The following is a 24,432-nucleotide window of genomic DNA, read 5'->3' on the forward strand; positions in this document are numbered from 1 at the left end:
GACAAAATAGCACTATTATTTTCTCTCAGAAAAGTAGTACGCGTGTATGTGTGCATATACAAATACTTGATGTGGAAGCGTGAACTCATGCGTTTGTTGCGGGCACATTATGTATAGCAGAAAGGCGTTTTTTTAAAAATCCAATAAATGCAAATTAATTTTGCAAAGAACATGAGGCAGGTAATGCGTAGAGCATTTCCCTCGCAAGTACTCCCTTCAACAGATTAATGTGGTTGTCGAATCCTGGCCACAGTGTTGCAGAGCTTCCCGAAATGCAGAAGTCACACACGCTGAAATAAATCTAATTATGATTAGTGACTTATTAGAAGTCTCATGATCATTAATGCCATGCTAATGTATGACTATTATTCACCCATTGAAAGCCGAGAATAATTTTTCTGATGGTGATGTGACACACAGACAAGGGGGAAATAAATCCTTCTGTCTTCCCAGGGAGAGTGTTTGGCAGTAAACCAATTCCAAGTCTAGCTTCTTGAATGCCCAGATAACGCAATCAGACAGTTGCAATATTGCTGTTTTACCACCTGAAGAATTTGAATTTCATTCAGCCCCTTCAGAATAGTAGACATGCCAATTTTTCCCCAAGAACTGGCAGGACAAACACAGTGCACCCCGCTGGAATGAGAAAAAGGCTTACCGGTAGAAAATAACTGTTTTCAGGGTGTTTCTGCTGCTTCTCCTCAGGTTCAATTTTATCATAATAATACAAACAAAGACAAAGGGTTTAATTTCTTCTATAATAACTACAGTGCATGCTGTTGATGCCTTTTTATTAGATCTGTTATTATTAAATTGGGAATTAGTCAAGCATAGTCACAATACAAAAGCACATCAGTTTTCATGCAGTGAACCTCCAAACATTACAGGGTCACATTTGATTAAATTTGGATATATGGGGGGATTTTTGTGTGTGTCCTGCTGTGGTTTAATGCTGTAGCGAAGTGATAGCCAACATTTATTATTTAATACATGAGCCCATCAGGGTGGCCTTTCATAGACTTCCTCTAATAGGAATCCCAGATAAATTACCTTTAAAGGGAATTAAGCTACATCTCATTTTTGCTGGGGACACCCCAGAACATCCCCCCAAACACTCCAGGGGCTCCCCCAGACCCCTTTTGAGACCAGCTGGTCTCTAGGTAATGGCGTGACTAGGTAAAGGATTAATGGTGTACTCTGGAGACAGGGATTGGACAGAGTGGTTCACTTTCAAGGTCTACACTTTGCTCTGATCCATTTATTCTTCTGCTATTCAATGGTCTACTCAGCGTCCTTCGCTCTGAGAAGGAACTTCTGCTCAGATAAAAGAATAAGAAGAAGAAGCAGTGATTGGGGTGCTTGCCAACATCTCCTGATCTCTCTTTTCATCCTCTTCTTTTCCCGGTAGGGGTGATAGACTATTACACAATTCCCCCACGAAATTGTTTGTTTGTTCCTCGTTATATTTACAGCTACAACAGCATCACAATCATTCCTCATTTTTGCTCTATACGACGAACCTGAATCCTCCACCGACGAATGTTAGACAGGCGAACACTCATTTGCCCTGTTCCCAGACTGTACGTTTTAATTAAAATTGCCCCGATCAGTTAGTGTGCAGGCCACAGTGCAATGCATAGACCCACGAACAGGAGTCCTACTCACGAATCGGACCGGTTTCGAGCATCCAGCACCGCATTTTAAACAAGAGGCGACTGCTGCAGGCGCACCGTAAACACCAACTCTGTGTCTGTCAGGGCAGAAAATATCAATAAATAAATCGGCTCACACGCCTGGTCGTCTCGCACGGGCTGATAGTGGCTGAGCTTTTGGGTGGTGCATATTTGCATGCTGGTACTGTCGCACTGCTCTGGCATTACATGAAGTACATAAGATGAAAACTGTGCATCGCTCTTACCTTGATTCCTCCAATCTCCTTCTCCTTGATTGCTCAGTGGGTCTCATTCATTCTCGCTTCTTCCCGCCTCACTTGCCTCCTTTCTCCTTCTCCCCACCTCTGGTTATCACTCGTTTTCTCCTCTCTGGTCCCGTCTTCGTGCGGATGCATAAGAATTAAAAATTAATAGCCCTCTATCTTAAAGACAACCCGACGAAAAACGGCAGAAGAGGGGGTGGAGTGGAGGGAGGGGGTCCACCCTGCTAAAAATATTATTTTATATATATATTATATATATATAAATATGTGTGTGTGAGAGAGAGCGAGAGAGAGATAGGCAGCGAGGGGGGGGAAATCCTCATGGATAGAGCAGATTCTCACGAAAATGCGCCCGTGTGGGCATCAAAATAAATAAGAGCGACGACACCATCGTCCTGCTTGACAACAACACTGACATGCGGGGCAACGACCGCGTCAGTCGGCGGCGGCGCGGAAGTGTGGCGCCCGAATTATGGGCCAAAAATAAATAAATAAATAAATACAAAATAAATAATAATGATAACAAATTCAAAAAAAATAAAAATAAATAAATAAAAAAAATTGAAGTTGCAACTGCGCCGCTGTCCGTCCGTCCGTCCGTCCGTCTGCTCGCCCCCGGATAGATGGTGAGAAAAGTGAGAAAATGTGCCAGCGACGCAGAAAAAAATAAATAATTAAATAAATAAAAAATACGCCAGCGTGAGGCAAATCAGACTCTTCAATGTCTGATGCCCGTTCTATTCACAGGAAGGATGGCCACTTTATATATATATATAATATACATTTATACATTTAGATTTATATATATATATATTATACATAAACTGGGGTCTTTTGGGCCTTCTATTCTGTCTTAATAAAAAAAGAAAGCAGCAAAAAAGAAGCAAATATTCACAGTATAATTAGCTCGTCGGTATTATTGAGGGAGTCTGCGGTGAGCTCGTGAGTCCGGTCGGATCACTCCACTATAGTTTCCCTCCTCTCAGTCGGCAGGCAGCTCGCGCTCTCTCTCTCTCTCTCTCTCTCGCTCTCGCTCTCTCTCATCAGGACCGTCCAAGCGGCGTCTCCGGCCGCCTCAGCTCCGCATCCAGGCACGCAGAGAGCCGGCCGCATCCATCACTGCTGCGCTGCGGTGGCCTTAAGAGAGTTTCAGGACAGTTTATTTTTATTTTTATTTTTTTAATGCCCAGCCCCGACTTCAAGAAAGAGAAAGGCGTCTGCCCGCCCACTAGTTCAACTGCTTGTTATGTATATCACTGACACTTCTTCCCCCAGAGTGTATATGCCACGTGGTTTCCAAAGGTGGGGTTCAGGAACCAACACAAGTCTGTAAGATGGTCATCCGTGTTAGCCCTGAGAAATTAAGTAGAGAAGTACTAGCTTGCATGAGAAGTAAAATATTTAAAAACAAACAAACAAAAAACTGAGTACTTTTTTGCCACCTTCACAAATGATTCTTTCTGCAAAGTCATTTTAATCAGCTCAGTTCTGATTAGTTTAGATGCAAGTTTCCTTCTTTTTTTTTTCTTTTCTTATTTCTTCTTTTTTGGTATACTAATGTTCCCTCAGTGCATTCACTTTTAAGTGTTTTTTTTTTTTTCCTCTGAAGAGCGAGAGAGAGAAACCTGGAATTTATGAAAAAGTAGGCAAAATTTCACAAGCGATTCAATTCCTGTTACCCGTTTCCCGTAACATTTAAACCGTGTCTCAATAGAGTTCAAACTCCTTCAGTATGACGTGATGCTGGAGCCAAGGCCTCAGTGATGGGCAGTGTATTTTGGTTTAAAATGAATCATAGAGATTTATTTTGAAAGAGCCGATCATTTTCACACAGCATGGTCAGTGAATTGATAAACAAAGATGTAAGAAGGGTGGGATTCATTTACATGCAACCTTACAATCACAACAACTCATCTGCCTTATGAGACTTGTGGTTTCTTTACTTAAGTGCACCGTCCTGATTTGTAATGCATCTCAATGGGCTGTTTTCATTAGTTTTACAGCACTAAAGACAACATGTCTGTCTAATGTCAGAGAACCAATTCTCAGAAGGAACCTCATTCTTATAACAACAACAACAACAACAAAAAAATAAAATGCTACCCCCATGCAAAGGAACAAATAGATATTTCTAAAGATTATTTTTCTATTTTTTTCCGTGAACTGGCAGGTTGCTGAAAAGCGAGATTGAGTGCTGTGCTGGGCAAAAGGAACATCATAAATTGGCAGTTCAGGGGCTCTTCAGGATGTTCACAGTTGAGAGTGTAAGAAGAAAATAATCAGAGGAATACAACACAATGAACAAGTGGAAACCCCATTACAGGAACATGATTTAGCTGCTGCACAGCACATACAGAGGGTTTTATGCGAAGAGAGGGGGTCAGGGGATGACACAGAGCAACAATTTGGAGCCAAGTTGAAACTCCCACCATTCAAAGTACACGTTACTCAGCCAGCAACCAGCATCCAGTGTACTAAGCAGTCAGGCTTCCCACGGCCAGTTTTCTCCTGGAGGTATAAATAGAAAAACTGGCCCGAAGCCACTGAAGTCTTATTATATGTTAAACGTAGCAGTGCAGATTGATGCTGGTATCCCACGCAGTTTCTGACGGATCAATTATTCACTTTCTTACTGCATTTCTTGAAAATTTACACTCATCCTCTCTCTCTAACCTCTTACCAGGCGCAGCAAAGAGTTCACACAAGAACCACAAAAAATACCGTCTGCCATTTACTACTCTGTGTCATGATATAACCTACACAGAGAGGCTACCACTTACATTTCCTGTATTTTCACTCCGTCATTTATGTCATACCGCAGCACATTTTATTAAAACCATCGAATACTAATGTTTATCACATACAGTACATCGATACGTAGAGGAAACTGTAAAGCAGCAAGAGGAAGCACTGCATAGTGTTGTCATAAAATTTTATAGCGCGGAGCATATAGATTTAGCAGATGTAGTGTACACAACGATACATTTACAGATTTGTAAATATGTACATGTACACAATGTTTTTAAGCAGCATCTTACCCCTTAAAGCACCATCTTTCTTTTAATGTTAAAACGCTCAGTAGGGGGGATTATATGTTCTTTCTCCTGCAAATTAAAAGCTGTGTTCAAGTGCAATAAAAAATGCCTTTTCATTTTCAAACTCATTGCTGCTTCTCCGGTTGGTTACTAAAAGCCAATGTTATAGAGGTTAATAATAGCTAATGATAGCGAACTTAAGGTGGATATGTCTGTGTAACTGAGAGCAGACATTATTATGAAAATGAATGAAGAGGCCACATAGGTTATATAATGCATGTCTTTAACTTAATACTGAAAACTGAAGGGAAACGTTAAACCAACATTTTCTGCAAAAAAGCAAAGCACTTAAAACCCACTGACTGAACTCTGAACACAAAGACCAAAAAGATCGCAATAGAGGATAATGTTGAAGAAATATTTTTCTCTCATCTTTACTATGAGTGCTAATCATTCTGGATAAATCACAGACTTTGGTCCCCTATGGGTAGTCACACAAGATAGTCAACACTGCCAGATGAAATTATTTAACTTCCATATCACATGCAATAATTGCACAGGAACACAGTGCATGTTGCAATTTTTCTCTCCTCTCTGAAAATGCCTTTGTCAGTTTCTATTATGATAGCTAAAATTGGGCTCTATTGAATGGGCTCTACACGCCTTTGCCACTTAGCCTCCTGTCACACAGTACCTACTCTGTTATACTGCTCTCAAATCCAGTCAATTGACCTTCATGGGCTGCCTGACTCATTGCAGCAATAAACAATGAGCATAATGTAGTTTGTGCTTCATGGCAGTCGCACACTTGATTTGAATTCTTCCCCCCCCTCCGATATCACCACCTCAAGATCAGATGCCATTTATGCAAAGTCACAGTGCTCTGTATGATCACAGCACTGTACGCTACTCCCCTCCCCTCCTATACAGGATGGATCACGAAGAGACAAATGTGGACAGATTTACAGCATCAAGTCAAGCTTTGCACATTCTGAGCAGTTGTTCATCAAATCCGGTCTCTTAGCAACAACTACGGCGACTGTGCTGATTGCCCTGCTAAATACAAGCAGTGGTCTCTTGTTACAAAGACTGCAGCCTCCACTGATGTATCACTTCACTCATAAATAGCTGCCAGGGTTAAGGTCAGAGTGAGGGGATAGGGAACGCATCAAGTGATTTCTCTCTATCAAAAGCTACGCTATATACATTCAGTGATTGTGTATAGCCTTCACAGCAACTACAACTAACACATGCACACACACACACACCTATCTATCTACCTATATATACAGTACACACACACACACACACACACATACACAAAACGCATGCAATATTATTCATGTTACTTATAAACTGGATATTTCTTATAAATTACCTCAGTCATTCAGACCAAAATGAAAACTTTTGAAAAGTTCACTATCCTTGAAAATCTCAATCATTTTCTGCTCCTCACTTTGTATGTAAAATAAGCATTTAAAGTTAATGTTAAAGATGGCAGTAAGTAACGCTGCGGTTTAGTATTCAGTGGTTCCATTATCTGAAGAAACTCAAATAAATAGAAGCATCTCAGAAACACACTGTTTTGGTTTGGATACAGATCAAAAGTCCAGCTTTATTCATAATAAGCTTCAATTTGTTTTAAGCACCACAACATAATTACTTTCCTTCTTTCGGGCAAATAAAACGAAGATAAATGGTGATAAATGCAGTGTTTAAAATAGACAGGGGATGGGAAAAAAAATGAAAGAAAAGCCAAGATAAGGGCTTGCCACTGTGGAGCATTGTGGTGGTTTTGTGCTGCTGCGTGGCGATGATCTGGTTCTGAATAAATTCATTCAGGCTCGACTATGACTGAAATTTCAGTCATTGTTAATAACAATTCTTTTTGTTCACTAGTGTTCCATGTTGCATTCATAGTTTCAATACAGCGATGTCTTGAATGATAAGACAGGCCATCAACGCAGCGTCAGTGCTCCTGTTTTACTGTCTATGTCTTGTTTTCTCCAAAAAAGACAGAGAAAATTGACTTGTATAGCTGCCATTTTAATTTTTCCTTTCTCGTGTTTGATTAATGCCAATTTTTGCCAGTCAGAACTCATATTTATTCGGCATCATTATTTACACAACACCTTGTCCTATTTGCCAGTAGCTCTTATTTTCACAGCTATAATGTGTGTTGTTTCACAGTGATGGACAAATGATCTGCTTTACCACCAAACACAAAATCCCATTTTGTTCTTGCTATGAGAGCACATCATATTTATACATGCGCTTTTTAAAATTTGTATCTTTGTGCAACTCATCGTAATGATTTAAGGACAGATATGTTTAGCAGTCAAGTGTTGCTAGTAAAATGCACCCTGTCCTTAATATGTGGAGGAAAACATGAAAATAAAAACAAACTATCACAGAAGCACTCTCAGCACGCTCTTTTCATGCTCCTTGTATACAGCGTAGTGGAGTAGAGGACCTGTAGACAGAGATACTGTGTAAACTGTACAGCACTTCCAGTAGTGAAAGGAGAGGTAAGCAATGAAAAGGATTTAAGAGTCCAACAAAGCCAAACAGACATCCGCATTTGGAGCCAGCAAAGTGTCGGTGTAAGACCTCAACTTTTATATAGCAACCCAGTAACTACCGTAGCGCTCTCTCCATCTCTGTCTTACCATTGGATGGATGTTCACAGCAAGCACAGCTTTTTCAGAGACCACATCCATACAGACTTTTTTTTTTTGTTGTTGTTGCCATCTCTCTCTCTCCCATAGTCTCCCATTCTCACTCAATCTTGCTCTCTTTTTCACTTGCTATATCTCTCTTTCCCTTTTGCAATATGACAGAGTCCATTATCTGCTCTTAGTACTAATTGGTGTATTAATGCCATGCTGTGGGTGACACAGTGAGAGAGAGAGAGAGCTACAGACAGAACGGCAGAGAGGGGGAGAGGGGGAGAGAGCGAGAGAGAGAGAGAGAGAGAGACAGAGAGAGAGAGGCACGCAGGATGAATATGGATGAGGCAGAAGCGGGGTGGGAGCGATGCTCTGGAGGAGGCAAGTACAGAGTGATTCTGCGGGAGTGAGAGAGAATGGGAGGCCAAGGTAAATCTTTTCAGCTACACAAGTGGTTAAGAGCAGCATGGCAAAATGACGAGTGAAGGGAAAAAAAAAGAAAACGGTGCTGTAATGACTGGGTTTTAGGTTTTTGTTTTTTTTTGGTTTTTTTAGCTGGCCTTCTCTGTATCCCTTTCTATCCTGCTCTCAGCGTCACCACTTTCAACCCAATTATCCACTCTCCCTGGCGCCACTGGCAGCGTATGGAAATGTAAATTGCAGCCGAGATATTTTTTTTTTTTTTTCTCCAAAGCTGCGGAAGGTAAGCAGCTCTTGAGGATGGTAAGAGTAGGAGGAAGAAAAGAAAGAGATGACAAACAACTGAAACTGAGGGGCTGCCTTTACTCCCAAAAGCTTGTCAGTATTGCTACTCTATCAGATAGAAATCCACCCACGAAAAAGATTTTGGAGACTGGCATTGATTTATGTTGCTGCACACATACACGTCACCGACACAGCGACAAAGAAAGTTTTTTGATGAGGTATTCACGTCAACCACGATATTATACTGTTTATGTACAAATTTGACACTTTCAGAGACTGAAAATCAAACTGAAATAAAATACTCTATACATCTACACACCATTCTCTCTCTCTCTCACTCACTCACTCACTCTCTCTCTCTCTCTCCCCTATTCTCAGCTCCACACATGCCCAGTGTTAAATTCACACATGTAATTATATGCAGAGACTAACACAGTTGCACACACCAGAGAGGTACTCTTCCTCCATGCTTGAGGGACTTTTTCAGACCGGGGCCAGGATGTAAGCCCTCAGGCTGGTGAATAGCTGCTGAAGCTCAGGATGCCAAGATCAAAAGGTACTCATCTTCTCCCGTGTGTGTGACATTGAGACATGCACCGCCTGATTATTCAGATAAGCAGATCTATCCTCAGGGGTGGAGGCAAAATGGAGGCGAGTGTTTTGTTCATTATCATTAAGATTTGGCTTTTCCTCTGTTCACCTTTCCTCTCTCCACATGCTCATATTCCGCCCCCGCAGTGCTGATGAAGCCAACTTCTCAAATCCGCAATTTGCTCAATTATTTTCAATTATCCCGCCATCGCTGCTTCTATCATTCCCCTTAGTTCAATTGTGAGCAGAAATCACTTGTTGATTGACAGCAAAGGCCAATTAGAGGCAGGAGAAAAACTCAAACCCCCACGGTAATTACTGCTGATTGGTGTCACACAGGCATTTTCCAGGCCCTACCCACATGCTCGCATTGATAAACGTCCTTTTCACCATGTAGCCACCCTTCTATTCTCCCCTCATTTAAAATGGATTCTTGCTAAAGTAATATCAATGTAGCAGAATCACATAATGATGCAGTTTAAGATTTCTTTATGTGCCCGTGGAATCCGATGTACTGCAAGACCTTTCAGAGGCAATATTGAGATAGCATAATTTTCTGTCTCATAAGAGGACCATGTCTGTGGGCCTTTAGCACATTAACTTCAAGGCAGTGCTGTCTCTGAGGCTTTAGAAAAACTCTTCAGCGGCAGGCACAGGAATCAATAATGAACTGCTATTGAGCCCCCCTCCACCCCAAATGAAAAAAAAAAAAAACAAAAAAAAAAAACCACAAGACCAACAAATTCAATATGCCAAAATTTTTCCCCCAGCTGCTTATTGTTGAATAGTTGTTGAATAGTGAAAGTCAGTCGCTTCAACTGTTTTCATTTTGCTGTACATCTGTATTTAATCCATTATCAGGTTGCATCTGCAGTAATCTATTCATTTCTTTATTCTTGAATTTTAGATGAAAATTTTAAATACGACCTTCCTACTGTTGCTTTACAGCTGATCGAGGGAAGTGCGGATAAATAACTGTAACTGGCGGTTAAGGTAAGTGAAAAGTTGTTCTATTAGCTACCCAGCGATGACATTTCCTAAGTTATCATAATTACAAGTTAACAATATTATAATTTAATTAACTTCTGCGCTTCAAAGGAATCTCAGTATCTGTTGTGTTAAAGCGTACATTGATTTAATATAGCTTCATTTCATTTCACCTTAATTAAAATTTGGAACATGCACAACCTGCCTGGCTCCATCTACACATCACATGTCTCATTACTCAAAGCAGCATATTTACAGATTTTATGACTCAGATGATGGCAAAGACAAATAGTTAAAAGGTTTAAGACAGTATCATATTTACCAAACACAGAATTAGTGAGGTGAAATGACTGAGATCCTCAATGGTTCTTTCAGGTCACCAATAATCCAAGGTAAGCAACAAATAAAAAAAAAAATAAATAAAATCCCAAAGACTTGGTAGATCATAACTGCTTTACTATTTCTCAAATATATATTTGAATGAAATGTACAAAAAAGGGCCACTGTATGAAATTCATGCTTTATAAAGGATATGTAAAAAACGGGAACAGACAGCCACGGTTTTTCTGTGATGTTTCTACCAAGACCTCTCTGAGGCTTCACAGAAAGAATAACTTTGGTTCCCGTTGTGTTTGAACTTTTGCATATAAAAGCTGCACTTCATAAGGTAAAAAGAAAGTGCAACATTATGAACAGAAAGTAAACTGTGCTTGCTGCCATACACTGAATTTTTATCTTTAGTCATTCTCACAGATGGATCAGGTTTTCTGCTGCTTGAGATTTTTTTTTTTTTCCCCCCAAAAGTGACTCAACAGGGAAAAACAAATCAAACCTGATCCTCATCACCTCTCCGCTATCCTGCAAGAAACAGCTACAGCTACTAAGCGCTGTTTGTTTGTGTCACAGGAGCCACCTATTCAAACAGTAGTTACTCAAGACTCGACTAATGACATTGTGGGCCTAATGAGTTTTAATTGGGAGGAGATCTTAACTTGCAGGCCTAATTGCATCTGATTAAAGACAATATTAGTTTTACTGCTGGCAAATTGGTTTGGGAGGGTGAGTGAGCGAGATTTGGATGGATCGATGGGGTCCTTGTGGAAATATCCAACTGTCCTCCAAATGGTGACAGAGAGATGAATCAAGGGCATAAGAAGACAGAGCCAAGTAAAGAATTTTTTTTTTCCATTCAGTGATGTTGGGTTAAGGAGGATGCTGTGGAGGGAATGTATAAGAGAAGCAGTGAGTTTCTAATGATTCATCCAGAAAAACTCGTCTCACCCCTGCAGTTCTTCAGACATACTCTAACCGTGTGAAACATGCAACAGAAAAAAAATGTAAGTGATTCAGCTAGACGTGTTTTTTTTTTTTTTTTGCTTGCTCTGTCTCTATCTGCTTCCTAACAGCTAGATTTGATGTCCCAGCAGCTGAACTGAATGTATTTTGGGGTATTACTTGCTCACGGGTTCTTCGGTGGAAGCAAATTCTCGAGCAGGGAAAATCTGACCTTAAACAAAACTTGCTGTGCAATTGGTGTGCTCTTTGACTGGTGGATCAATATTTGAGAAAACAAGCAGCTAGCTCTGAAAGATGGGAAACCACAGAACTGCTGCTCTCATCTACGCAGCCATGTATTTTCATGGACTCAGAATAATTAGTTGAGTTGATGTCTAAACCTTATTTTTTCTCCCCGAAATCTTGTGTTTCCCAACCTTTTCTATCTCCATCTACCACTTGAAAATCTCCAAAATGTTGATAGCAAACAACACAATAATGAAGAGACCAAATCACTTTACTTTTCATCACAATTATCAATTTATCATCGGTGTCTTTGCATTATTTTTTTCATCTTTTTCTATGATCAGATTTTTTCATCAAAATTGTGCTGTCGAACCTCTGACCTGATTGCAGCATTTCTGCAGTTATGGTGTGGCCACAGTCCACAGGTTGGGAGCGGGGGTTGTAATGCTTACGTGCCCGAATCTAAAATATGGCCATGTCTTCAGTGAATTACTTTAGGTTGCGTATTTCCCTGTGCAAAGTTGGAATCTTACATCTTTCAGTCCACCAGTAGTTACTGATCTTTAATGACATCGCTGCACTGAACTGAGGAAAAATTCTTCTTCGATAATCCAGGTCTACAACGTCCAAAATTACAACATTAAAAAGGCAAAAATGCTGTCATGGGAAGTTATGCAATGGTTTCACTGTTTATGGACCTTGCAGTTACTTTATTAATTAACAAATTTGCATTTAAGTAATTGATTAAAATCTGCAGAACAGCATCACCCCGAGTTATTGCACATAAATATACAAATATGATACTCATGCATACACACAAACATGTACAGTAGAGATGCATGCAAATAAGTATGCACCAAAAACAACACCACATAAAAAAAAAAAAAAAGAGCACACACGCTGCTTGTTCCCTCTTTTGCGCCACCATAAATACATGCCCTGGATCAGTGGTGATTTAAAGCCAGACACAAGAGAGTATAGTAAATTATGCATGTACGAGGCTTTATTTCCTCCTCTTCTTAAGTACTTGCTTAATTGCCATCCTCACCTGAGCAATTGTATAATTTCCTTTATTTTTCTCCTCCTCTGCCCAGAATATGAGCCTATAATGAGCTGTGGGTGTCCCCCAAAGCTAAGCCTGGTGCCTTGAAATAGGTTTCACTAATTTACCAATTAGTCATAAGATACAATTAGTGTGCAAGTTCCCTAAGTCCATGAATGCCCCCACCACCGGCCTCCCTATTTTGATTGTTCAATCTCTGCAGTGATCATCACTCCATTACTTGGCTCATGCTCTCACCCTGCTTATTTCAGCCTCACTACGAAAAGTGAGGTCCCACCTGCACTTTGGATATTACTCTAAACCTGTGTGCCTCAGAGGGAATCGGTGAGGGAGTGGGAGTGTGTGAATGTGTCTACGTCCGCAGCTCTGGGTTTCTGTTTAAGTGCAGCTGGGACCAGTTTCACTGACCAGAAGGATGAGAGTTGTGGAGAAGAGGAGGGGAGGGAGGGAGTGCGTCTGGAGACTAGAAAACTTATGAAAACTGACACAAGTTAGCAAGTAGCAAAGTTAAAGTTTGCTGGAGGTGCAAATCGAATTTATGGTTTGAGAATACTGGGTCTGGTGTGTCTTACCTGGGTTCACTCAGCCATTAAAAGTAAACCCAAGGACAAAAATAAATAAATAAATAAAAAAAATTAAATAAGTAAAAAAAAAAAAAAAAAAAAAACACACAAATATAAATGCCACTGAATTTGCTGCTGTTTGCTATTATGGAGTGTGTGTGAAGCTGTCAACGTTTCTCTGTGTGAGGATTGTTTTGTTTTGTTTTGTTTTTTTTTTGTGGCAGCACAGTGCTTGTATACTGGATTTAATGTAATTGCAGTAAATTCCCTTCTGTTTATCATACGAATGCAGGTTTGCATGCAGGCCTGCATAGGAGTGCTAACTACTTATTAACTGATGGCATACTGTGTCATTTGAAATCTGCAGTAAAGCAGCACATTCGCAAAAATTGATGATTTATCATAATGATATCATGTTAATATAGATGAAAAATTACTTGGACTAAGTTGACCTTTGCCAGATAAAGAAAAGTTTATATAAACAATTAAATGCCTGTCTCTGATTTTTTTTTTTTTTTTTCTGCTCATGAAGCATTTGTAGGAAATTGTGTGGCCAGGTTTTAGCTTCGGCACCTTCTATGTTAGAAGAGGCTGAGACAGGAGTTTTTTTGAATAGATTGTAGTCGACATGAGGACACACTTAGAGTGTGATCACACCAGGCATGTTTGGAGCAGCTTACTGGGACTGTGCAACCGTCACTGTTTCATTTAGGCGATCAAGAACAACGCCATTCACTCTCCAAATAAAAGCAGAGAACTGTTCTGAGACTGAGTGGCGGGGGGGGGGCTAACTAAGAGACAGAAGGAGATGCTCTTTTCATGACCTCACTTTGCACAATAAGCTTGCACAATTTACTATAGACAAGTGTGTGGTCACTTCCAATGGACGTGAAAATTGGAGTACGGGTTACAGACGGATGATGATTCACTTCATCAGCAAGCAGCAAAGTTTCTTTTTCCTACCATTTTACTATTGACGGTTGATTCTACATTTAACTTTGGAATCCTTTGAACTTTGGTTGGCTGCAAGAACTCTGAGGGATTCTTTTATCAAAAATATGGAGGAGTGGGTGATTTATGTGTTTCTAGTGGGGCCGAACAAACTCTTCTTCATAAATAAGCCAGGCAAAAAAAATTTGCAGTAGGAGAGTGATTTCTCAGTGCACATAGCTCAAGTAGTTTCCCACACAACGGCAGCGCATGGTGTCAGTTTTCTGAGGAGTTGGAGGAGTGTAGATCAAAGTGCCCGCTCCTCCGTGCTCAACAAATGATCTACAGATCAAACGGCCACTGTCTTGTCTTGCAGACCTCTTTTGGATGAACCGCCACAGTGACAATGGCTATATAGCATGTCCTGTGACTGCTTTGCAATAAAAGCCCAGTTGTGTAGCAGCAGTAGAAAATATTTGGTTTGCAGAAGCAGTAACTTAACACAGCTCAGATACAGAACAGTAAACAGTGAGGGCACTGTGTGGCTGGATTGCATCAGCTTTATGAATCTCTCATGCAAGGCGGTCAAAGGTCATCTGAATGCAGTATGGAAATAAGAATGACTATAAATACAGAGAGAGCAAACAATTAATAGCTCTTGATGAAAATCTGATAAAAAAATACTACTACTACTACTACTAATAATAATAATAATAATAATAATAATAATAATAATAATAATAATAATGATGATAATAATAAATAATAATAACAACAACAACAATAATAATAATAAATAATAATAACAATAGTAATAATAATAACAACAACACTTCAGTTTCATTGAAATATCATTCAAAGATCTTTGACCAATTAGAAAATAATGAAAGATTTAAGAGTAAAGTATCGGAAAGCTTTGTTACTTGCAAATTAAATATTTTCTGTACAAAAGAAAAACTGCAATTTCTACAAAATGATATTGATGTGTACTGAAAAGAGACACTTCAGTGAAAGCAAAGGGAAAATAGTTTGATCAAAGGAAGAAAGGATTTCATGGTCGCATTAACTGGTGCTCAGCATTCTTCCTCCCTGTCTCATAAACGGAGCTTATCATAACTCTTAATCACTACAGGTGACGTGAAAACCCCAGGTCATGTAACAGGTGTGTTGTTTGCTGTTTCACAGAAATGTTCATACAACAAACTCACAACAAAAACCATTTACCATTGAAGTTTCTGGTCTTTATTAAATCTACGTAATTACTGATTATTAATAATCATTTATGTCAACCGATGAGACGATTTCTATCGTATTTTCATTTCTGCCCATATCACCCATCCAAAATCATTTCATTTAAAACACTGTCTTTCTTCAAGTTGTCCCTGCACAATGCTCTTTAATTGCTTTATGTTCTTTGTTCCACCAGTTTTTGAATTACTCTCTTATTTTATTTTATGACAGGCTGGTATCTTACAATCTGATATAATTGCTGAGATAATGCCATGTTCCCCTAGGATCCTACCATTATGAGATGATTCACATCTGACTCTCGCAGCTGGGGAAAGGATAGCTGGACTTACAGACTCTCTGCCTGTCAATTACACTCAGGATCAACACATTTAATGTAATTCTATATATGAAGCTTTCAGACTCCAGGAGTCATGGAGCCTAGAGCTTAAATATGCCCCTTTTCCTCAGTGTTTGTTTAGATGTAGCAAATAGGTGGGTGTTGCCATTGACTGGGTTATATAGTGTATGCCATGTGATTGTGAAACATCAATAAAGGAGCCAATCGTAATAAGTGTCTGCCCTGTTCTGAGCACATCTCCGGGTAGGAAGGACCCATGAGGAAGTTCAGAGCCAATCCTGAAGTGAATTATCGTCTGTGAGCGAGACGTTAGCCTATCTCTGTGTGGCTGTTCCCTCATTGGCGAAAACTTTAAACCTCTGTGGAAGTGAAAACTTTAGTCAATTAAGCTGCAAATTTGTTTGTATGAAAGAAAAATGTTCAATCACATCAAATATGCTGATACGTGTATTTACTTGTCATTCGCTTCACAGTATCTTTTGTCTTTGATCACTCCCCCCTCCTCTCTCCTTTACTGTACCTTCCTCCCTCACTCACTTCCTCTCAGATTCATTCCCCTCATGCTAATGGACAACCCCCCTCCTCATGTCTATCTAATCAAAAATCAATTAAAAACACCTCGCCGCTAAGTCTCCAGAGCCAAGCCTAGGTTGAGGGTGGAAAAAAAAAAGAAACGCTTCCCGCACTCTCGCCATCTTTCACTCCCTCTCACAATATCTCCCTCTCTCTCTCTCCCTCTCTCTCTCTCCCTCTCTCTCTCTCTTTCCCTCTCTTGCACTCCTCTGCCTCTCCCTCCCTTTTAGCTCCTATGCTGTCCTGCTCTCTCTCCTTAGCTCCGCCCTCCTGTCTACTGGAAGTTGGCAACATGATTTACGAGAACGGAGAACTTAATTTATATATTTTTTTCCTCTTGCATCCTCTCATTTATTTATTAGATTTTTCTCCCAGCCGCCTCTTCCTGTCTCTGGCGTGGAGGGGAGGCGGAGGATAGAAGGAGAGAGAGGATAGGATTAGATGGAGAGTGGTCTCAGGGCAGACCAGTAGACTGGCAGGCCTGCAGACATGGAACAGATCTGTCCCACACTTAATGGCATTAGTGCCGTCCCTGAAATGGGGAGGGGAGGCCAGCAGGGAGACAGGGTAACATATTAAAACTGCATCTATACCAGACGCTTGTCTACTCCATTCAAACTCAGACTTCGACTCCAACTCGCTTTCTTTCTGAGTGTATTTTTGTGTTGTTTGATTGAGTATGTGTCTCCAAAACAGATTTAAAGAACCCCTGCACCAATCAGAAGAGATTTTTGCAAATATGCTTACTCTGCAGCTACACACACACACACACACACACAGCACCAAGACACTGTTTGCCCTTTTATCCTGCACACATGTGGATTCAGGCAGAAAACCTGCTCTCCTTTGTGTCAGGTGTAAATAGACTTGAGCTCAAAAGGGTAACGTGGCTCTTGGTGAAAAGTGACATCTCTGTCGAGTCTGTCTGTGTGGATAAAACTACAATCACTCCCTTCTCTGCACTCCCTCCTTAACTCATTTACACCTACCCTCTTCCCACCAGGATTTTACACATCTTACCGATCTGTGTGACTTTGGTGTGATCTGTGTCGGATTGCTGACTGTCAGCACACCTTCCAAAACTAGATCCAAGCCCCAGCAACCCTCAAAGGCTCATATTACCCTATCTAACTTGCTTGGACAGCATACTCATACTTCACACAATTAATGTTCCAGAAGCATTGGGGAAATGCATACAGGAATTGGACAAGAAGCGAGGGGGGGTGGAATGAAGGTAAAGACAAAAGATTGGTGTCAGCAGCAAAGGAACAAAGCTCAAAGAGTCCTGGACGACGGAGAGAAAAGTGCTTTCCTTAAACATGCACATATGAAGCATGGAGGGCCATGGGGTGGTCTGGGGAGAGCAAGTGGTCAGGGAATGTGAGAGGACACTGACAGACAGATGGAGCCAACATGCTGTGTCTTTTGATGGATGAAACGGAAAGTTGGTAAATATACATGGACCCCACCCTCCAGCTCTTTCAGCTGTCTCAGCAGAGCCTGGTGCGGATGGATGAGGGGATATTTCCCCCCCGCCTGCCTTTAAGCAAAGGTTAAGTTAAGACTATATTGTTATAGCTCACGGAAATATTAACAATATTTCTCCCTCTGTCATGCGAGTTTGAATTATCCATCTCCCTCTGTGCAGGTTCAAGAGAAGGGGGAGGAGGAGGAGGAGGATGACAGAAATCAGGGACAGGAGGAGATGGGTAGCCGCTAACAGCCCGGGGGATGTTTTCTCTTTATCTTTGAGTCAAAAAGGCCACCCCAGGTACTGCAGGTGTGCTTGGGAACAGCTTTAGAAAGCACTATTGATCCTTCTGAGCACTCTATTGTATATAGCCAAGCTCTGCTCACATCCTCACACCCCCAGGAAAACTATACAGAAACAGGGTATGCTAAAGGTCACCCTCTGATGGACATGGGGAGCTGCAACTGGCTCTGCATACCTATTTAGTGTCTTAACCGGCTTGCAACCTTATGACATTATGAGTCAATCCACACTCTCACACACTTTCAAAACCAGCAGTTTTGCACAGCAGTTGCCAACATTGCTGCAGAACATTTTAGGAAAAAAAAGCCAGACGCTGCTAAATTTTAAAAAAGTATATAAAAAAAAAAAAAAAAAAAAAGTATTTTAATGTTGGTTACAATTCAAAATATGGTGCATTATCAAGACTTTTCTCTCAGTATATCACCTCCACTACCTCCACAAGCTGCCTCTGCAACACATCCTTTACTGAGAAATTATTATTTCGATCCAAGACTGGCTAAATGATGAGAAAAAACTAAAAGTGCCTTAGAAAATTTAATTACAAATTTGATTGTTTTCTTTCTAATGTCCAACATCCAAAAAACAAAAAAAAACAAAGGTCTTCACCAAACAGCAAATTGTTAGCATATGTTTTTCCACTTTAGCGCCACATAAGGTCAAAATGATCTAATATTCATGGAGCTAATTTTAACTGAGACCAAGTTTCCACAAAAAAAAAAAAAAAACAAAAAAAAAACTGCATGAATTTCTCTTTAAAACTACCCATTTGATGAATACATTAATTTTACTCCATTCATCTGGTACATCAGCATATGCTCTTCATCGCTCCATAAAAACAATATTCACTAAAGACAAAATTATAAGTTGTTTTACATATGCGTGTCTTTGAACCCTGGGCAGCGAATTGCTCGGTTGGGTGCTATGTTATGTGCAGCTGTATGTGTTTAGCCTGCAGTTAATTCTGGATGGGAGTGAATGTCCATTAAATGTAATCTTGTTTTTCAGTCCAGTGCGCAAACCACAACTTCAGAGGATTGGCCACCAATGAAGACATCATCCATCATCCCACTGACGCTCTGCCAAAACACTTGGAGATAAATATGGAGGCTTTTCAAGTCGTACCTGTCTTTGAAAAACCACAAAATCATAAACACATAGAGTAAGCATACACAGCCTCATAATTCCCATCTATTTCTGCACATCAAAAAATAAAATAAAATAAATCTCTGGTGCCTATTCATCACGCACCACTCACTCTCAGCAGTAGCTTCTGCGCCTTTTATCCCGCTTCATTATTTCACATCTAGATGGCTGCTGCTGTGTGAGTTTGGGTAGATTCTCTCTGTATATTGAACTCCTCAAAACATATGAAGAAACCCAAAATGATCCACTCAGAAATTTGAGTTCTTGGTTTAATGAAATAGTGCTTTTAGAGTTGATCTGAGAAGCCCACTAGAACACTTATCTCAGCATCAACAGTGCTGCAGAAAAAAAAAAAGAGAGAGAGAGAGAAAAAAAAAAGCGCTGCCTTAATCGGATTGCTGGAGCTCTAAAAGGTTTTACGCACATGGGTTCCTCTTCAGCCTGCTGGGCTCCAGAGTCAGGCTGACCACCGAGGCCTGACTGCCAGCTCGACTCCGTGGCTGGACTGGCTGATAAAGTCCAGAGACTCATTGGTGTCTTTGTTAGCTGCTACAAGCTTACGAGTAAGACGATACTAATTAGAGGCTGTGAATACGTGATTCAATCAGTGAACGCTAAACACAGACGGATACAGAAGCACAAAGATACACAACACCCACACTTTTTCCATGCTAAAAAGATATGTAGATATTACAGCATGTGCACACGCATACATGCACTCTAAGACTCTGATTTGGTTTTGTTCTCCTCCCCCCCCCCCCTCACTGTACACCTACACATCAGCCCATGGACTCACACCAAGGAATTCATCTATCAGTGGTTCGCAGTGCCCTGAAGCCAGGAAAAGCTGCAGCAGACATTGATCAAACTGACTTCTAACATGAAGAAGTTCAAAATCACACTTTTCAAATCCCTTTACTGCTAGCAACCTTCCACTACTGAAATAAAAGGCACCACATACACACACTGAAGATTATTACACCCAGATCTATGTACTCTCACAAATACGAGAACACAAACTCACAAAGATTCCCATTCACGCACACTGTCTCCCGCAACATGACCCTGTTATTTTTAGCGCACGCACATATAAAGGTGGCATCAGTGGCTTCCGCTTTCCTCAACTCAATGACTGGGAAACTATTTCAGTAGTTACAAAAGATATTTTAAAAGTGACAGGATGTAAAGGAGCCAGTTATATGCTCTTGGGTGAATTGTTTCCTCAAACTGGCACAAAGTACAAATCATACCCTAAAAATACTGATGTTGGCACTAATTCCTCAAATTCACTTGTGTTCACCCTCATCTTAAGGAATTTGGTCCTCTGAATTCTAATTCCATGCCCTCAAATTCTGAAATGACACATTGGTGATTAGTGTTGTCACCTTCTTTCCATTTCCCTTGTTACTTTGGTATTTTCTTTCTTGTTTCTTGGATTTAAAACTGTTCTTTGCCTCCACAAAGTGTGAAGGCTAAGCAGTTTCAAATTCACCCCTGTCAGTTCGCTACAGACTGAATCTGTCCCAATGGTTTAGAGATAAGCTCTCTACAGCACTCAAAGCAAAGCAAAAAGCTGTCTTCCTCCTCCAAACAAAGTCTGTTTGGCTTTAACAAAAGTCAAGGAAATGTACCTTCTTTTTTTGCACACCAGCTCCCGAGTTATTAGCCTTTGTTCCAACTGTTTTGCATATTCAGCCTCCCTTCCAGCCCACATAGATGTTAATGCACTCCCACACAAACAGATCGGTGTGAACAGGGCAAACATATTTTCCATCTCTCCCTCACACACACACGCACACACACTGTCTAAACTGTCTTTCACTGCTGTCTTTTTCTAAAACCCACTCAAATTTCATGAAGCTAGGCACACACACGCACACTCACACACACAAGTGCACACGCACAGACAGAGGTGTATAAAGTGAGTTTGTTTTTTCTTTTCGTCTCTGGCAACCACCTCACAGTGTGCTGTATCAGCTGAAATAGTATCCATCTTTCAGATCCCGCTGTACCTCTCACACATACTGATGTAGCCTGATCTCCTGTCAGCGAGATGGCCTGCAGGGAACAAGTCCAGGGCTTACAGCACAGCCTCCAGAGACCACCTCAGCCAGATGCATAAAGAGCTCGGAAGGCAGGTAACAGTAGCCACCACAGACAGGTGGAGATATTATGGGGGACAAGCAAGGCTGCACCACAGGCCCATGAAGCCTTCACGCACCTTAGATGACATCACCTCGCGTCCGCCACATCACAGCTGCTTTGACGTAAGATGAGTATGGTATGGTGTTGCGCCTCAGGGCACAAATCACAAGCACACGCCAACATATGCCCATGCCCACTTGTTCAAAAGGCACATACAGCAATGGTGTCACAACAGCGAGCATGAAAGCAGACCACGTCAAAGCGAATATACCACACAAATGCTGTGTGTTGCTGCTTGATAGTGTTCAAATGAAGCCATAGCCAAGGCACTGGCTCTGAAGTAACTGGCTCACAAGGTGCTTAAAATTTACAACTGAGATTTTAATTTTGTTTATTACAGTCAGCAATTATACAACACTTTATTCAGTAAATTGACCGTTCAACTGTCTGTTTGTAGCATTTAGAGCAGTTTTCTCATGTTTAATGCATCACTTCATATGCCTATAGAAAGTAGTAAAATGTAATAAAATGACTCAATTTATGGCTAGCATGGTTTTTAGTATAAAGTCATAATTTGGGATTTAATAAAACTAAAACTATTTACGAATATTACTGAGTTAAAAATCTATTAATAGTGATTCATCGAATCTCTGGGCTTCAGTTTCATGCAACAGCACCAATTCATTTACACAGACGTGCATGTCATTAATATCAAATAGCACAGACTCGCCATGTTGTTGCAATCCTGCATTCATTTCCTCCTGCAGTACTGTTTTTTTCTCCCAGGAGAGAGAGGCGCTCCACTCTATTCAACTTTAAGTACTATACTCTCCTGCTTTCCCTTCTCTTCTTCTTTATTACCCTCTTTTACATGGGAATGTGTAAATATGGAATTATAGAGAAATTGATTGTTGCTCTCTTCTGTCCAGTGTGGCCTTCCTCCCATTAATCTCTAATGCCTGCATAAGGAGCTAAAAATCCATCTGGGGCCCTCGCTGCAGACAATTGTCTGAAAGACTTGTTCTATTCAAATTGAATTAGAATCAATTTGGAACATACACAAGCAAGAGCATCATTAGATCAAGAGACACAAGTAAAGAGAGGGACTGAACGAGACTGAGATCAAAAGCAGCTGATCGCTCTCCTCCTTTTCAGGCCATGTTATGGAGCTTTCAAATAAGATAAGGATGAATGAAATTTGTTTTTGCTTTCTCTGCTCTTCAGGGGCTCATTGCATCTGTCACTTGCTTTCTCACACAAAAAGTATGAGAACATGCATCCAAAATAAATAAAATACTCACAACTTATTCAAGTGAGTATTAAGCCCAACGTTGCTCCTTCAAGTCTTAATGTAAGCACCACTTTTTCTATGTGCGTCTATACAGTAGAAGAAAAAAAAAAAAAAAAAGGGTCGCAAGCTGGAAGAGGAGGGGGAGGAGGAGGAGTACAAGGAGGTGTTGGAAGAAGTGAGAGAAGGAAGGGAGGAGAGTACTGCAAAGGAGAGAGGAAGCGATGGTGAGTCATGAGCGAAGACACAGCTGGCGTGACTGAGCTGCCTGAGTAAGAGCAAGATGGGTGACAGACTGAAAGAAAGATGAAAGGCTGTGGGAGGGTACAGTGGAAGAAGAAGAGGCGTATTATAGTGAAGCCGAAAGCAGGTCAGCGACGAATGGAAATACAAGCTGATTGATATGCCTGTCACAGTAGTAAAAAGTGGGGAAATGAGTTAGGGAAATATGGCAGAGAACCTGGAGAGGAGTCAGCAAGAGATTAGTGAGTGTTTGATAGCGAGATTTGGTCGAGGGGAGATGAGGGGATACTTTGAAAAGAGCAAAGCTAAAAGCAAAGAAGGATAGGGTAGGCGGATGATTTAAGTAATTCTGAAAGTGATACAGTTTGTAGGCAGGAGAGAGTTGTGTGAGGGGGCTGAGACAGGGAGAGGAGATATGGTGTGAAAAAGAGAGATATAGAGAAAGTAAGATATGAAAGAGGGTGAGATAGAGATAGATAGGCCGGCCTGGAGTGAGACAGAGTTATCGGCCATGATCGATCTGGCCGGCTGATGCCAAATGGGGGGTGTAATGATGGGTAATGATATGAGCCTCGAGAGGGAGAACAGTGTGTGTGTGTGTCTGTTCCGAGTCCATGACCACACAGTACCTCGCACTTTCATTGATGAGGCCAATTCATCTCACCTCACAGAGGTTTTGTACACACCTCATAATATTTTACATACACTGTGCATACATGTTGCTATGACCTCTCATCCCCCGCTCCCCGTTTGTGTTTCTTCCGAGCGACACCGGCTCCTCGCTCCCCCCGTTCACTCTTTTTTCGATGCTGATTTTAGTGCATCATTCTCCGAAATCATCTGCCAGTTTCTTTTCCTTCCGTCTCAACTTCAGCATTTCTTTCTAAGCCACCATGAATCTGCATGAATCTGTTCATCTGTTTTTCAAATTAACCCGTCAAACATGCACCGCTGCTGGGTAGTGCAACAGTTCAATCGATAAAGCACATGGTACACGTACGCACACACACCCACACACACACGATATGTTAATCCGTACAGCCTTGGTAGACCAACTGACTCTTAAACTGTTTCCACAGCAACATGATGTGGCTGTGAATAATGTATTCTGATATAGCTGGGGATTATTACTGTTTCCAAATCAGCGTGAGACTCTTCAACTCAGACTGATGTTTTAAATGCGTATCAGAATTGATTGTAACCTGCTTAACGAAAGAATAACAGCGAGGATCTGGCTTAGCCAAATTATTAAAAACGAGCAACACATCAGAGGGAAGAGATTGCAAAACTACACCAGCAGGCTGAATAGTCATAAAAATGCATGTCCACTGGCACCACTGAATGGATGGACTAGTCAGCGGCCATTACTATGGAAACCAAATCCAATCCAATTCAGAAATTTAGGCCAAGATCACATCTTTCAGAACTGTCTATTTCCGAGCAACAACATTTGACTATCACTCATAAACAGGCAGAATCACAGACAAACAGAATACTAACCTGTTTTTCACAAGCAAACCAGCAGCTCCGGATTATTATTATTGTTATTATTATTATTATGTATTTATATATTCACGGCTCTGATTAAAACACAATTTCTGAAATCAAACATCAGGCAGACAAAATTTTCTGAATTGGAAAATAAACCCATTAAAGTGCTCCTGCAATCAATCTTTAT

Source organism: Echeneis naucrates, chromosome 8, assembly GCF_900963305.1.
Source record: "Echeneis naucrates chromosome 8, fEcheNa1.1, whole genome shotgun sequence".
In the NCBI taxonomy this organism is placed as follows: Eukaryota; Metazoa; Chordata; class Actinopteri; order Carangiformes; family Echeneidae; genus Echeneis; species Echeneis naucrates.